Source organism: Lithobates pipiens, unplaced genomic scaffold (assembly GCF_037356315.1).
Source record: "Lithobates pipiens isolate NorthernLeopardFrog02 unplaced genomic scaffold, aLitPip1_a1.2 Scaffold_10, whole genome shotgun sequence".
Taxonomy (NCBI): domain Eukaryota; kingdom Metazoa; phylum Chordata; class Amphibia; order Anura; family Ranidae; genus Lithobates; species Lithobates pipiens.
This window is the reverse complement of record NW_027507686.1, coordinates 70733429-70747705: the sequence shown is the minus strand read 5'-3', so window position 1 is coordinate 70747705 and position 14277 is coordinate 70733429. Positions and strand designations below refer to the sequence as shown.

General features: G+C 44.0%; 1 protein-coding gene and 2 non-coding genes across 12 annotated transcripts in view; all 3 read left to right on the top strand.

The window, feature by feature from the left end:
- Window positions 1-14277, top strand: part of LOC143932516 (uncharacterized) — a 65101-nt gene that overhangs the window by 10445 nt on the left and 40379 nt on the right. For 3 of the 10 annotated variants that reach the window (XR_013262977.1, XR_013262976.1, XR_013262980.1), the window contains exons 1-3: window positions 8986-10274; window positions 12273-12312; window positions 12490-14172. The gene's annotated coding sequence lies outside the window, so the exon portion shown is untranslated. Of the gene's footprint in view, window positions 5859-5878; window positions 6079-8680; window positions 8958-8985; window positions 10275-12272; window positions 12313-12489; window positions 14173-14277 lie in introns of those variants that run through there. The other 7 variants (XR_013262979.1, XM_077455837.1, XR_013262978.1 and 4 more) reach the window with 7 other exon arrangements.
- On the top strand, window positions 9343-9412 carry LOC143956361 (small nucleolar RNA SNORD31). The gene has a single exon (XR_013269898.1). It is a non-coding gene; the product is annotated as a small nucleolar RNA SNORD31 (small nucleolar RNA).
- On the top strand, window positions 10341-10411 carry LOC143956267 (small nucleolar RNA SNORD26). Its single transcript, XR_013269879.1, has one exon. It is a non-coding gene; the product is annotated as a small nucleolar RNA SNORD26 (small nucleolar RNA).

The window sequence follows — 14277 nt, the reverse complement described above, 5'->3', positions numbered from 1 at the left end:
TGCCGATTGTGGCCCCGGAGGGGGGGAGGGATCAGATGAGCGGAGGTCCATTTTAGGGTGGACCTCCGCTTTAACAAAATGAGAGCAACTGTTAGTTCTGAGAAGCAATGAGCTTGTCTTCAGCTTTAAGTTTTTTTTTTTTTTTTCTTTCCTCTCTCCACCTCTGCCCTAGACACTAATGGGTGAAATCTAAATGGCATTCATGATTTAAATCTTTCAGTGGGCTTGTGAGGTTTTCTAAGCTTATGGCATGTCACCCTTTGTCTTATTACTGGGTGGGCTTTGTCTTGGTGGTTGATGTGGGTCTGTCATGCTTTCCCTTGCTGACTGAGCGCATGACTGGGGGTGGGCTGCCGGCTGGAGGGTGCAGTCCTTGTCTTGTGTCAATGATGACTTGTCACACAGACCTGTTCTGGGAATACTCCAAGGACAGCTTTTGTCTCTGAGCAACACCTGATGGCAAGGCTAGTAAATGTAATTGTGTAAAGTTTTCATATTTCCTCTTAGGTGCCAGCCATGTGTAGCAGAACTGGTAAGTGTTCTAGTTTGAGGTGACAAGGTCTCTAGTCAATGTACAAGTAGCCCCGCCACAAGGATGATGAACTTTAACTTTCTGTATTGGCAGTGGGGATAACCTCACTGAGTGACATCTGTAATGTCACTCCATCCAAGACATGTCTGAGTTTTCGTGCCTCTTTGCTTTATATTCAAAAAGTTGATCTTCAGCCAGCACAACTCATACATGCTATGCCGTTTAGAATGTTCCTCTGGTTGTGTGCTATAGACTTCAGTAAGATTTCAAAGCTGCACATCAGTGCAACTTGTGCTGCTGATTTCATTGTGGCCTAGTAAGTAAGGTTGAATAAAGACAATAGTCCATCCAGTTCAACCTATGTAGGTGTAATTGTGCCAATGTCTAATTTCCCATAGCCCTGTGTTAAGATGCACATCAGTCTCATTCATACTCCCTGCTGATGCCACATCATGGGAGTTCCACATCCTTATTGCCCTGACAGTGAAATCCCCCTGCAGTTTAAGGTTAAACTGCTTCTCCAATCTCATGTGGCCCCATGTCCTCTTGCACAGCTTGAGACTTTTTTTCCTATGCTGGGATCACCATTGAGGTATTTGTAAATTGCTATCGTATCCCCTCTCAATGATTGTTTTTACAGCAAATGCGTTTCCTTGTAGGCGTTACTCATGGGGTCAATCAGTCTATTTTGTTGCCCTTTGGACTCTCATTCCATCACATCCCTTCTGAGGCCTGGTGATCAGAACTGGACAGACTACTCCAGATGTGCTCTAACAAGTTTATAAAGTGGTAGGGTTATCACTGTGGAGTATATCCCCCCCCCTTTATGCTTGTTAACCACTTCCATACTGGGCCTCTTCTGGCACTTTCATGTAAAATCACTTTTTTCTAGAAAATTACTCGGAACCCCCCAAACATATTTATATATAAATTTAGCAGTCATTGTAACTTTTTATCATGCGCAATTTTCCAAACTCCTTTTTTGGGGGAGAAGACTGTTTCATGAATTTTAAAAAGGGTAAAGATTTTTTTTTTTTGTGAAAGATGTTATGCCAAGTAAATGGATGTCTAGCATGTCATGCTTTAAAATTGCATACTCATAGAATGGCTCCAAGCTTCAGTACTCTCCATAGGTGACACCTTAAATTGTTTTACAGGTTACTTGTGTTTGGAGTTGCAGAGGTCTAGTGCTAGAGTTGTTGCGCATGCTCGAACAAGACACAGTGATACCTCACATGTATAGTTTGCGTGCATGTTCGATTCTGAGCGCAAGCTTTCGGGGACAGGCATTATAAATTTTCTTGTATTCACCGACACAGCTCCTCTCAACCATTGGGTTGTTATGCCCTATTACTAGGAGATGCTAGGTATTAGTTGTAACACAACTCAGAACTCATGGTTCCATCTAGGGGGTGGTCCCTTGGGTAACAACCCTCCACCTTGCCATGCAGTCATGGGTTTTATTTTGCCTAGTGAAGGACCTAGGAACCCTGCAGGCCCATCAGTCCTTGAGGGTGTTTTTTTTTAATATGCAGAAGTATGACTTTGTGCAAGATTGATCCTGTGATCTGCTAGCAACAGCTGGCTTGGTGACAGGCTGGATACCCTTATCCTTGTAGTCTCCCCCGAAACCTCAGCTCCAGAGGTGGTCTATGAGCTTTTATGCTCCAGGGCATACATATGACCAGCCACCCTGTACTGATCAGTAAGTGGGTCTGTGATGGAATGTCTCCCAGCTCTTCAGGACTGGTAATTACAGCTCTGTCTGCCCTGGTGGGGCTGGGCATTCCCTGGGAGGTTGATTCGGCAGTCCCTCAACTCCCTCTCCTCTCCCCTGTCCCTATATCCCACCCCCTGCAATGGGAGATGATACATGTGGGTGACTATGCAGGGGCTCACGGGGGGGGGGCGGGGTAGGTGTGTGGCAGGCCATGCTGGCTAGTGGTGTCCTGGGTCCTGTTCTTCATGCCCCTGGAAGGTGTCTGAGGTTTTGCTGGTGTTCTGTACAGCACTGTTCACTGCCATTGTTTTCTCCCTGTACCTCATGGAATTGCTTCGGTGGCCATTTTAGGTGTGGTCCAGGGCAGCATGCTCTCCTGGGCTTCAGCAGCCATTTTCCTGGTGATCTCCTATACAGGACACCGGCAGCCATGTTCCTGAAGCCTGAACACTTTTTCAGTGTTCTCTAGCGGCAGCATGTGCTCAGACATTTTCCCTGTGTTTGTCTTTGTATTGGATGCTGGGTAGCCACTTTATTGAAGCCTGAGCACATTTCAGAGCGGTGTTGGCACAGTTTGCAGCTGCTGCCACCAACACAGCTTTGCTTCCTCTGCACCTAGGAGCCCACAGGGACTACAGGCACCACTTGCTGGATAGCGCAGAACGGGAGTCCGGTGGGAAAGAACCCTTCAGCCAGCCGCAGTGAGGATGGTGGGACTGTCATAAGTCCCCTGAGGGTGGCAGACAGGGGTAGGGTCAGCATGGCTTCAGAAACTGGTGTTGCCATGAAATCCAGGCAATTGCAACCGGGTCACCTGCAGACTGTGCAGTGCCCATGGACACCCTGACGGCGATCCTCAATTCATTCGTTGCCAAGATGGAGGCGGTGCATGGGAAGAAGGGAGCAATAAAGTGGCCCCCCCCGACCGTCCTCTGGGGAGAGCTGACAGACTGGTCCTGCTGAGGCTGGTGACCCCTGCTCTGTCTTGTCAGATGACGCTTACCAGGACCATTAAGACAGTGAGGATGAGTCCAGGTCCTTGCGATAGAGCTTGTTGGAGCACTTATCACAGCTGTGCGTGATACCCTGAAGATTCAGGAGCCAGCAGCTCCCTTTGGGTCTCACAAGCCAGGACGTTCAGCTAATAAGGTGGTCTAAGGTGTTCCCGTATCTGACTTATTTTGACAAGTTAATTTTCAAGGAATGGGGTCGCCCGCAGCAGACCTTTTCGGTCCCCAAATACATGGTGGTGCGTTGCCCTTTTTAAAGAGAGCCTTCCCAAAAAAATGGTCGGCTCCTCCAGTTGTGGAACCCCCCCCTCCAGTATCCAGGTTGCATAAAGTAACCATGACACCGGTAGAGGGGACTCCTGTATTCAACTATCCCACGGACAGGAAGGCTGAGGCAGTGGCTCATTCCTTTATGGTTGTGGGGTCAGCTGGAAGCATGAGATGGGTCTATTTATTTTCCTTGCTCTCATGCTTTACAGCTGCGATTAGCAGCAGCTTTGTTTACTTCTGGTAACTGTCATAGAGATGACTGACCATCTGGTCACCGGAAATTATCGGCGCCGGACAATTCTTTTGCCAGGCCCCCAATGGCATGGGAGAAGCGCAGGGAGGGGAGAACGTCTCCTATAAGAAGGCAGAACTGCTGCTATGATCGTTATGCACAGAATCTGCAGCTGCAGGCATCATTGAAATATTCCCTCAGTCATGTACTGTGGTAGGGAAGTGGTTAATCTGATGGCTTTAGTAGCTGTTTACTAGGACAGATCTTTCTCCATCCTTGATTCCCTAGAGGTCCTCCCCCTAGTGAGTAGTTTGCATGGGGTTGTGTCTCTTCTCCCGTACATACTTTAAATTTCTCCACTCCATTATTCAGGTTTTTAATGTAAAATTTCTATATCCTGATGTGAAGTTATTACCCTGCTTAATTTGTCATCTGCAAAAACAGCTATTTATCCCATCCTCCTATGTTTGTCACTTATGAAGATATTAAATTTGTCCCAAGGCAGGACCTTGGGGTACCCCACTTACCCACTTCAGGCCAGTCCAAGTACATGTTGTTCATCACCACCCTTTGGGCCTACCCCTGTAACCAGTTTGTTTAATCCAAGCACAAACCTTATGGTCCATGCCTGCAGACCTCAGCTTGTAACTTAAGCGTTTATGTGGGACTATCATGCTTTTGCAAAATGTCAGCTGGCATACCCCTCCTTTTCCTGTGTAAAAACTGAGGGTGTAGACATTTAGTACTTCAGCAGCAGTCTGCAATTCGCAATGAAATCGGTCAAGTAGTGCAGGAAACATTTTCATTTGATGCAATATGAAGGTTCATTGCTGGGAGTGGGGAGCAACTTGCAGCCCTTTCACAATGTGCTGCCTAGGGCGTCAGTAGTAAAGTGGCGCTATTCGACCACTAGCAGGTCCAGTTTTAACCCCCACTAGCGGCTGAAAAGGGGTTAAATCTGCCTGCAAAACACTGCAGTGACATTTTGCTGGCAGCGTTGCCCCATTGATTTCAAGTCCTCAGTCTTTCACACTTTTTTTTTTTTTTTTTAGGGGTGCCCTCAGTGTGAAAGGGGTCTTATTGCACAAGTCACTGTTGTGAATGGGGACTTTAGTATACCTTCCACAATCTAGTTAGGCTGTATAAGCTGGTTTAATGACAGATTGACCAGCCAGATACACTTACCTGTGAATTGAATGTATAGGAGGCTATAGGCTTACAATTCGCCATGTTGGAAGGCATCTCTGCAGATTTTCTTAGAGTGATTCCACCTACAAAAAACAGCCAGCAGCTATAAATACTACACCTACTGCGCATGTGAGTCGCGCAGCGCAATAGGAATGGTCCATGCTGTCTCTGGGACCCGTGTGTCCCAGCAGACAGCGTGGCAGGACAGGAAACGGCAGTGGGAGTCTATGCCTGGAAGTGGGTGCAAATACCTGCACCCCCCCCCCCCCCAAAAGGTGGCAAATGTGACACCGGAGGGGGGGAGGGTTCCGATGAGTGGAAGTTCCACTTTGGGGTGGAACTCCGCTTTAAGTTCATTAACGTGCCCTAGGGACCGTTTTCTGTTTTTTAGCTCTGTGCTTATTTAGAACTTTACCTTGGAATACTGTAAATTTAAATTGTGCAACATTTTGTATAGAGGTGAGATTATTTAGAACACCTGTCTGGTTGAATGAGGGCACAGACAGCAATACAAATGTTCTGTTTACAATTATTGAATGTTGGAGAATCCCAAGCTTTGAGTTGTCTCCAAAGTAAGGGGATATCTTCCAATAGGGACATTGGTTCTTTGGGACAGGAAGTGAAGGGAATTCGCCCCATGGGATAAAGGCAAAAATAAACCTTACAGGGGTTACAACCTTCCCTTATGCTATCTAGAATGAGTTGTTGCTTTATAGTTCTACTTTAATCCCTATACTGCTGTAGACATGGAGCACTATCAGCAGGTAATGTACATACTTGTAAACTGCCTGTCTGAGCAGCTTTCTGCTGAGGTGTACCAGATTAAGATGTGGTAACTTACATTTAATCATTCTGGCTTTTTTCATGTTTGCGACGATCTGAAGATGACTCCCCACAGCATTACAGGTGAGCAGTAAAGACTTGAATGTAGGGTACAATGTGGTGGTCATCAGTGATGATCTATATAGACAAGCATATATCTGACTTGCCAGTGAATGTAACCTTTTGTTCTGAGATGACAGACTAGAAAGGCCTGCTTCTGTTTTTTCGTTTCAACACTTGACTAGATTCTTTCTCCTCAGGGTGCCTCTTGATGTATGGTGAAAATGAAGACTACATCGATTGGGTAGGTGTCATGACTCGCCAGTGTTTAAGTGGTTACCACATGGCTTTTTGAAAGGGTAGATTTGCTTGGAATGAACAGCAAGTCCCCCAGTCACTATGAAGTAGAGCTGAAACTAAAATCTAGTTTTGACCAGTAAAATGTGTAAATTTTTTTTTTTTTTTTTTTTTTTTTTTTTTTTTTTTTTTTTTGCACAACACTGCTTCACATCTGATATTCTAGGCACCTTTTTTTAATTCCAACCTCAGGTACCGGTTAGTTGACTAGGTACCTGCCACTGCTCCTGCCTTTGCTTAGATTACTGGATTACGTTGGGGTCAAGGGATGGTGTATAATGAAAAGCGCCGTAACGTACAATGTAATGGAGTAGTGAGTGCTACATTTGTTACTGACTTGTCTCACGCCGTTTCATAGGTTTGTATCCTCTGCATCCATAGTGGTTCTGTGCCCCTGGTCACACTGCAATTTGACCCTTTCAAATTGCACCCCATTGTTGAAAGCAATCAAATAGGTGGATTGGCGCCATGACAATTTTGAAAGTTCCTGCACTAAGCTATTTCACGGGTGTGACTTGCATTTCAGTACAACTTGGAAGACATCTGAGACACTTTATGCAGATTTCTTTCCAACTTGGAAAGCATGCTACCTCACTTGATGTAGCATGATTTTAATGTTAGCAGGGTGTAAAGGTCTCTTTGCCCCCCCCCCCCCATGCATTCTATGCATTAAACGTTGGTAGCTTCCCTTCCAGCCTCCTAAATATTCAACCTCAGCCTGATCTTGGATTAGTACTGTGCACTGTGAAGCTCTCCTGTCTAAGGCTTGGCTCCTGCTGCCGTCATTCAAAACCTGAGCATGGGTGGGGCTGAGCCAGGCAGTCTATCTGGATGCAAACAGCCTGGCTCAGAAGTAAGCACACAAGTGCTCCCCTTAGGGAGTAGCTTTCTGTGTAGGGAGGAGCCAGGTGAGCCAGCGGTGACCTGTGAAGAGGATTGGAGCTGCTCTGTATTAATACAGTACACGTATCAGCTAAATAGAGCATGTAATGAAGGGGAATTTCAGGGTTTACAATTGATTTTAACCACCTCGCGCCCGCCCTATAGCCGAATGACGGCCGTAGAGCAGGTGCGTTCGTCCGGGTGGACGTCCTGATGTTTACTTCCGCAATGCGCGCCGCAGCGGGCGCGCATCGCGCAAGTTCTGTGTCCCCCGGGGACAGGCAAACACAGATCGCTGTAAACGGCCAATCACAGCGGCCGTTTACAGCGTGATCGGCGTGTCCAATGGGAGATGATCTCATATGTAAACATGAGATCATCTCTCAGCGCCGCTCTCCCTCCTCACACAGTGTGAGGGGAGAGATGAACGGCGGCAGCCGTTCTGCCTCGAGTTAAAAAAGTAAAAAAAAGTGCCATCCTCCCCCAGCAGTGCCATGTATCAGTGCCCTGGTGCTTCAAAAGTGTAATAAATAGTCAACAAGTTAGATGTGTAATTTATGTTCCTAGAACACATGATGGCGCCACCTGCATGTTGGGCCTCTATGTGGCCAGGCTGTGAAAGTCCCACACATGTGGTATTGTAATACTCAGGAGGAGTAGCAGAATTTTTTTGGGGGGCTGTCATTTGTGGTATACACATGCCACGTGAGAGAAATAACCTATTACAATGACAATTTTGTGGAGAAAAATGAAAAATCTTAATTTTGCAAAGAATTGTGGGAAAATGACAACATGAAAAAGCTCACTATGCCTCTTACTAAATACCTTGGAATGTCTACTTTCCAAAAAGGGGTCATTTGGGGGGTATTTTTTACTTTCCTGACTTGTTCGGGTCACAAGAAGCGAGATAGGCCACCAGTACATCAGATGTGATCAATTTTGTGCGATTCGCACCACAGCTTGTAGACTCTAACTTTCACAAAGACCAAATAATATCCACTAATTTGTTTTTTTTGTTTTTTACCAAAGAGATGTAGCAGTATAATTTGTGGCCAAAATTTATGAAGAAAAATTAATAATTTGCATAATTCTGTCACAGAAACAAAGAAATATGCATTTTTTTTCAAAATTTTCGGTCTTTTTTCATTTATGGCGCAAAAAATAAAAACCCCAGAGGTGATCAAATACCACCAAAAGAAAGCTCTATTTGTGGGGAAAAAAAGGACAAAAAATGAATTTGGGTACAGTGTTGCATGACTGAGTAATTGTCATTCAAATTGTGAGAGCACCGAAAGCTGAAAATTGGTCTGGGCAGGAAGGGTGTTTAAGTGCCCAGTAAGCAAGTGGTTAAAGCAATTCTAGACTCAAAATCTTCACTATGGCAAAACCATAACCTGAAATGTGAGTCTTGGTGAACTGACCCCTAATCTGGTTTTGTAAAACAGGTGCTTTCTGCCATGAAATTGTTTTGGTGGCTAAAGCTAGACTTGACAAATATTTCTAAGGGTCTAAAGCAGTAACGGGCTCTTACATAGGACCATATAAATCTGAATGGCAGACCAGCAAACTGCCCCTTTCAATTTATAGATGTCCAGTTAATATGCTTGGCAGAAGCTCCTACTCTTGCACCTATTGGTGTTTAAATATGTATAGTTCAGCTATGGCCATTAATACTTGGTTCAGTATTGCAAATTCTATTTGACATGTATGGAAACTTGCTAAATCTTGACCCTAGGCTTGTATGTTCAGTCTTGCTCCAAATGATGACTTGCAAGTCTCGTTCGTCTGAAATAGTCTGAAGAATATTCCTAGCATGGTGGAGTTCTGATGGAGCGTAGGTTAAAATGCTAACTTGTTGCTGCTATTACAAAGCTAATGGCCCTGTATTCACAGGTTAAACACGGTGGAATGTATGAAGATAAGACTTCAGTAGGATAAATCAAGGTAAGCACTGTGTGTTTATTTATTTTTATTTTTTTTAAAGTGCTTCTGGTCTGATGGGATGAAAGCTTTAACCTAAGTATATGGACGACAAGTCTCATGGCAGTCACCAAAGCCCTGATCAGACCCGATGTACCAAGGTGTAGCAAGCTTGGCTTTGCACGCTTAACTATGCCTTTGTGTTCCAGATCTCTGGCCTAGAGAAGACCTTGATGGTATGCTACAGGTAAATGCAGTATTTTAACTCATTGTTACTTTGATCCTAAAGCTGCATTTGAGTTGCTCATAGTTGCAATAAAATTGCTGAAAGCTTATGGAGCTGGCCTATCCTAGAAGCTACACAGCTAATGAGCTGAAATCTTTAGCAAAAATGTGATACTGAGCATAATTGACTTTATGATGACTCCTTACCGCCCCAGTCTGATGTTTGGTGACTGAGTGGTTGTTACTGTAATCAGTCATCTCAGTTATGCTGGAGCCCTCCTAGCAGCTGTGGGAGAGGAGGATGTAGGTTGGGCATGTGTACATAACTGGGCATAGTCCTGAAGCATTCTGCTCCTTTTCCAATTCTTCTGGCACACCCATGCATCACCCCTGTGTCTGTGCTGTATGGTGGTGCAGCAGCACTGTGTGGTTCCAGCCAGTGTTTTTAAGAGGATTGGAGGTTTTCCTGCGATTCTGCTGGGTACAGCTGATGTGCCTGTGGCTATCCCACCACCTCCCATGGGCTAGTGACTAGTCGCTAGGCTAGTAGTCTTAAGAATGCAATGTGATCTGCAAATTGGGGGCTCATTCTTCTGAACCTCCATTCACAAAGCATTGCATTCCAGGAGAAAAATCTTGGGCGATGATTATCAACTAGATAACTGAGAAGTAACAATCGGCTTTTATCTTCATGTTGCTTTAATTCTCCCTGGGCACTAATGGGTGGAAGCTAAATGGAGGGCATGATTTATAAACACAATTTTTTTTTCTCTCCTGGGCTTGATGATTTATAAACTAAGCTCATGGCATGTAACCCCTTTTGTCTTATTACTGCGTGGGCTTTGTCTTATTGTATGTTGGGTGTGGGTCTCTGCCATGCTTTCCCTTGCTAGTGAGCACATGGCTGGGTGGAGGGTGCAGTCCCTGTCTGGTGTCAATGATGAGACTTATCACAGACCTGTTCTGAGAATTCTTTGAGGACAGCTTTTGTCTCTGAGCAACACCTGATGGCAAGGCTAGTAAAATTTTAGTTTTATTAGTGTACATTAAAGTTTAAATTTTTTTTTTTTTTTTTTTTTTTTTTTTCTTAGGTGCCAGCCATGTGTCGCAGGATTGGTAAGTTCAATTTTGAGTTTTGTTGTTGAGGTGACAAGGTCTCTAGTCAATGTACAAGTAGCCCTGCCACGAGGATGATAGACTTGAACTCTCTCTTTCTGTATTGGCAGTGGAGATAACCTCACTGGCTGAGTGGCAGCTTTAATACAAAGTCACTCCATCCGAGACGTCTGTGGGTTTTCATCCCTGTTTAGTAAACTGCAGCCATATAATTGCCTGTTAGATTTGGCCTAACATTTGAAAAAGTTGCTCTTCAGCAGCTTTTACAGCACATCTCTGGTGCATGCGATTGGCATTTGTTCTAGAAGGTCCCTGGTTCACACCAGTGTGGCTTTGATAGTGAGCTGCTTCAGTGTAATTTCCAAGCCACACATCAGTGCAATTTGCACTTTGCCACTTCATTTAACCACTTCCGCCCTAATAGGATTTGCCCTCTTAACGATCAGGCCATTGTCCAATATTGCAACAGCGCTGTATTGCAGACAACTGTGCTCTCGTACGACCCTGTACCCAACCAAACAAAATTTTAAGTTTTTCCCACAAATGGCTTTTTCTTTTCATGGTATTTGATCAGCTATGTGGCTAGTTTTTCTATAAACAATTTTGAGAAACATTACATTTTTTCTGTAATTAAAAACCCAAATTTTTAAACTACTCATCAGTGTAGCCCAATATGTATTCATATTTTTGATAAAAATTACAATAAGCATGTTTGGTTTGTGCAAAATTGATAGCATCTACAAAATGGGGATTTATGGCTGTTACAAGTAATGGTGATCTGCACTTTTTGGGGCTGCAACATTGCAGCAGACATCTGACTTTTTGAGACCATTGTACACTGATTTATATAAAAAAAGCACTGATTGTTGAGTAAATGTCACTAGCAGGAAAGGGGTTAACCTCCCTGGCAGTTTTCCTCAGTGTGGCTTGGGGTTAAATTTCAGTACCATAGCAGTAACCCCCAAGCCTCACTTGGGATTACATTGCAGGATCCTGGTGCAGGTTACTTGCAATGTTGCACCCCCCCCCCCCCCGCAGGCTGTGTCCTCTGCCCAATGCCTCGTTGTGCTGGGCTCCATTCCCTGCGAGTGCTGTGACGCATGGGGTGGAGCTCAGCAGAAAATTCAAAATGGTAAATTCATAAGGCATATACAGTAGACTAATCTTAGATTACATTACTGTATGAAATCATTTCACATCCCATGTAGCCACCCTGGCGGTAACATGTTCCTGACTGGAGGAGACAGATCACTGTTCCTAATTGACAGGAGAGACCGCTCTACTGTTCCTAGCAAAGTGGGGATTTGTGTTTACATACACAAATCCCTATTCTGGGTCTTGCTAGTGACTGCAGGTGGACATCGCACAGCCGCTCGGTTTGCCAGGCAGTAGGCGAGCACCTGCTATGGCTCTTAAAGGAGCCAATGTACAGTGATTTGTGCAGGGCAGCCAACCTGCCACCCTAATGTAAATAAGTTGGTTGTTGGTCTGTACAAGCTGCAATGAAATCAGAGTAGTGCAGGAACCTTTTTTATCGCTGTGATATTAAGTTCCGTTGCTGGCAATGGAGTGACTTGTCATGTGATTTTGGAACTATTGGCAACTTTTTAGTTTTGTAGAGGAGATTGCATAGAACATCTGTCAGTTTATTGCTGTCTGCCCCATTCAATCTATCTCCTGTTTACAATTATCGTAAATAAAAGAATCCCAAATTTTGAGTTCTCAAAGAGGGAGAAATCTGATGGGAAGGAACACCACTTTGGGACAGGAAGTGAAGGGAAATCTCCCCATGGGGCAAAGGCAAAAATAAACCTTACAGGGGTTAGTCTCCCCTCCTTCTATCTAAAAGGAGTTGTTGCTTATAGTTCTACTTTAATCCCTGTACTGCTCTAGACTAGGAGCACTAACAGGAGGTAATGTACATAATTGTAAACTGCATGTCTGAGCAGCTTTCTGCTGATGTGGCAACTTACATCTATTCATTCTGGCATTCTTCAGGGTTGCTACAATCTGAAGATGGCTCCCCACAGCATTACAGGTGAGCAGTAAAGACTTGAATGTAGGGTACAATGTGGTGGTCATCAGTGATGATCTATATAGACAAGCATATATCTGACTTGCCAGTGAATGTGACCTTTTGTTCTGAGATGATAAAGACTAGAAAGGACTGCTTCTGTTTTGCATTTCAACACTTAACTAGATTCTCTCTCCTCAGGGTGCCTCTTCATTTTGATGTATGGTGAATATGAAGACTACATCAATTGGGTAGGTGTCATGACTAGGCAAGGCTTTTTGAGGGCAATATTTGCTTGTAGAAATGAACAGCAAGTCCTGCAGTCAATATGAAGTAAAGCTGAAGCTACAATTTTTTTTTTTTTTTTTTTTTAGTTTTGACCAGTAAAATGGGTTGTATACTTATAGCACACTGCTTCACATCTGCTATTCTAGGCACCCATTTTAATTTCAACATCACTGTTCGCTTACTAGGTATATGCCACATACCCCTGCCTTTTGATTCGATTACTGGATCACATTGAGGTCAAGAAATGGTGTATATGAAAAGCTATAACAGTGTGGTGGATGGAGTAGTGATTGCTACATTAGTTACTGACTGTGACACAGATGCATAGGATTGTATACTCTGCATCCATAAAGCTGTTCTAAGCCCCTGGTCACACTGCCATTTGAGTTGCAAGTTGCACACCCTATTTTATCTGCATTAAAAGCAGTCAAATGGGTGCATTGGCATCACACCATTTATTTTTTTTTTTTAAAGTAGTTCCTGCACTACTTTTGGCTAGTTCAGGTATGACTTGGAAGACATCTGAGACTTCATGCTGATTTCACCTGAAGTAGCACTGATTTGCTACCTTGAAATTGTGCCACATCAAATGAGGTAGCATGATTTCAATGTCGTGACCAAGGTGTAAATGTGGTGGTTTGTTTTATACACCTTAATGCTTTCTCTGCATTAAATGTTAGTAGCTTCCCTTCCAGCCCCCTTTGAGGTTGAGAATTTAGCCTGATCTTGCTCTGGTTCTGCACACTGTGATGCTATTCTGCTGCCAAGCCTGAGACTGAAGAGGAGCCATTGATTCCTGCTGCTGTCAGCCAAAACCTGAGCATGGGTGGGGCAGAGCCAGGCAGTCCATCTGGAGCCTGCCTCAGAATTAAACTTGCACAAGTGCTGCCCTTTAGAGGGTAGCTTCCTGCTTAGGGAGGAGCCAGGTGTGCCCACAGGGCACCTGTGAAGAGGATTAGAGCTGCTTTATTAATACAGTACATGGATCAGATAAATGGAACATGTAATGAAGGGGCATTTCAGGGTTTGCAACTGATTTTAAAGCAATTCTAAACTCAATCTTCACAATGGCAAAACCATAACCTGAAATGTTGGTCTTGGTGATGTGTTTTAGACCCCTATAAATATTGGTCAAGTCTAGCTTAAGCCACCAAAACAATTTCATGGCAGAAAGCACCCAACAGGCTCTTGCATAGGACCATAAAAATCTTAATGGCAGACCAGCAAACTGCCCTTTCAATTTATAGATGTCCAGTTAATATGCTTGACAGAAGCTACTTTTGCCCTGATGTTTAAATATGTATACTTCAGCTATGGCCATTATACTTGGTTCAGTATTGCAAATTCTATTTGACATGTATGGAAACTTGACAAACCTTGACCCTAGGCTTGTATGTTCAGTCTTGCTCCAAATGATGACTTGAAAGTCTCGTTCGTCTGAAATAGTCTGAAGAATATTCCTAGCATGGTGGAGTTCTGATGGAGCGTAGGTTAAAATGCTAACTTGTTGCTGCTATTACAAAGCTAATGGCCCTGTATTCACAGGTTAAACACGGTGGAATGTATGAAGACAAGACTTCAGTAGGATAAATCGAGGTAAGCACTGTTTTTGATTTAAATTTTTTTTTTTTAGTACTTCTGGTCTGATGGGATGAAAGCTTTAACCTAAGTATATGGACGACAAAAGTCTCATGGCAGATA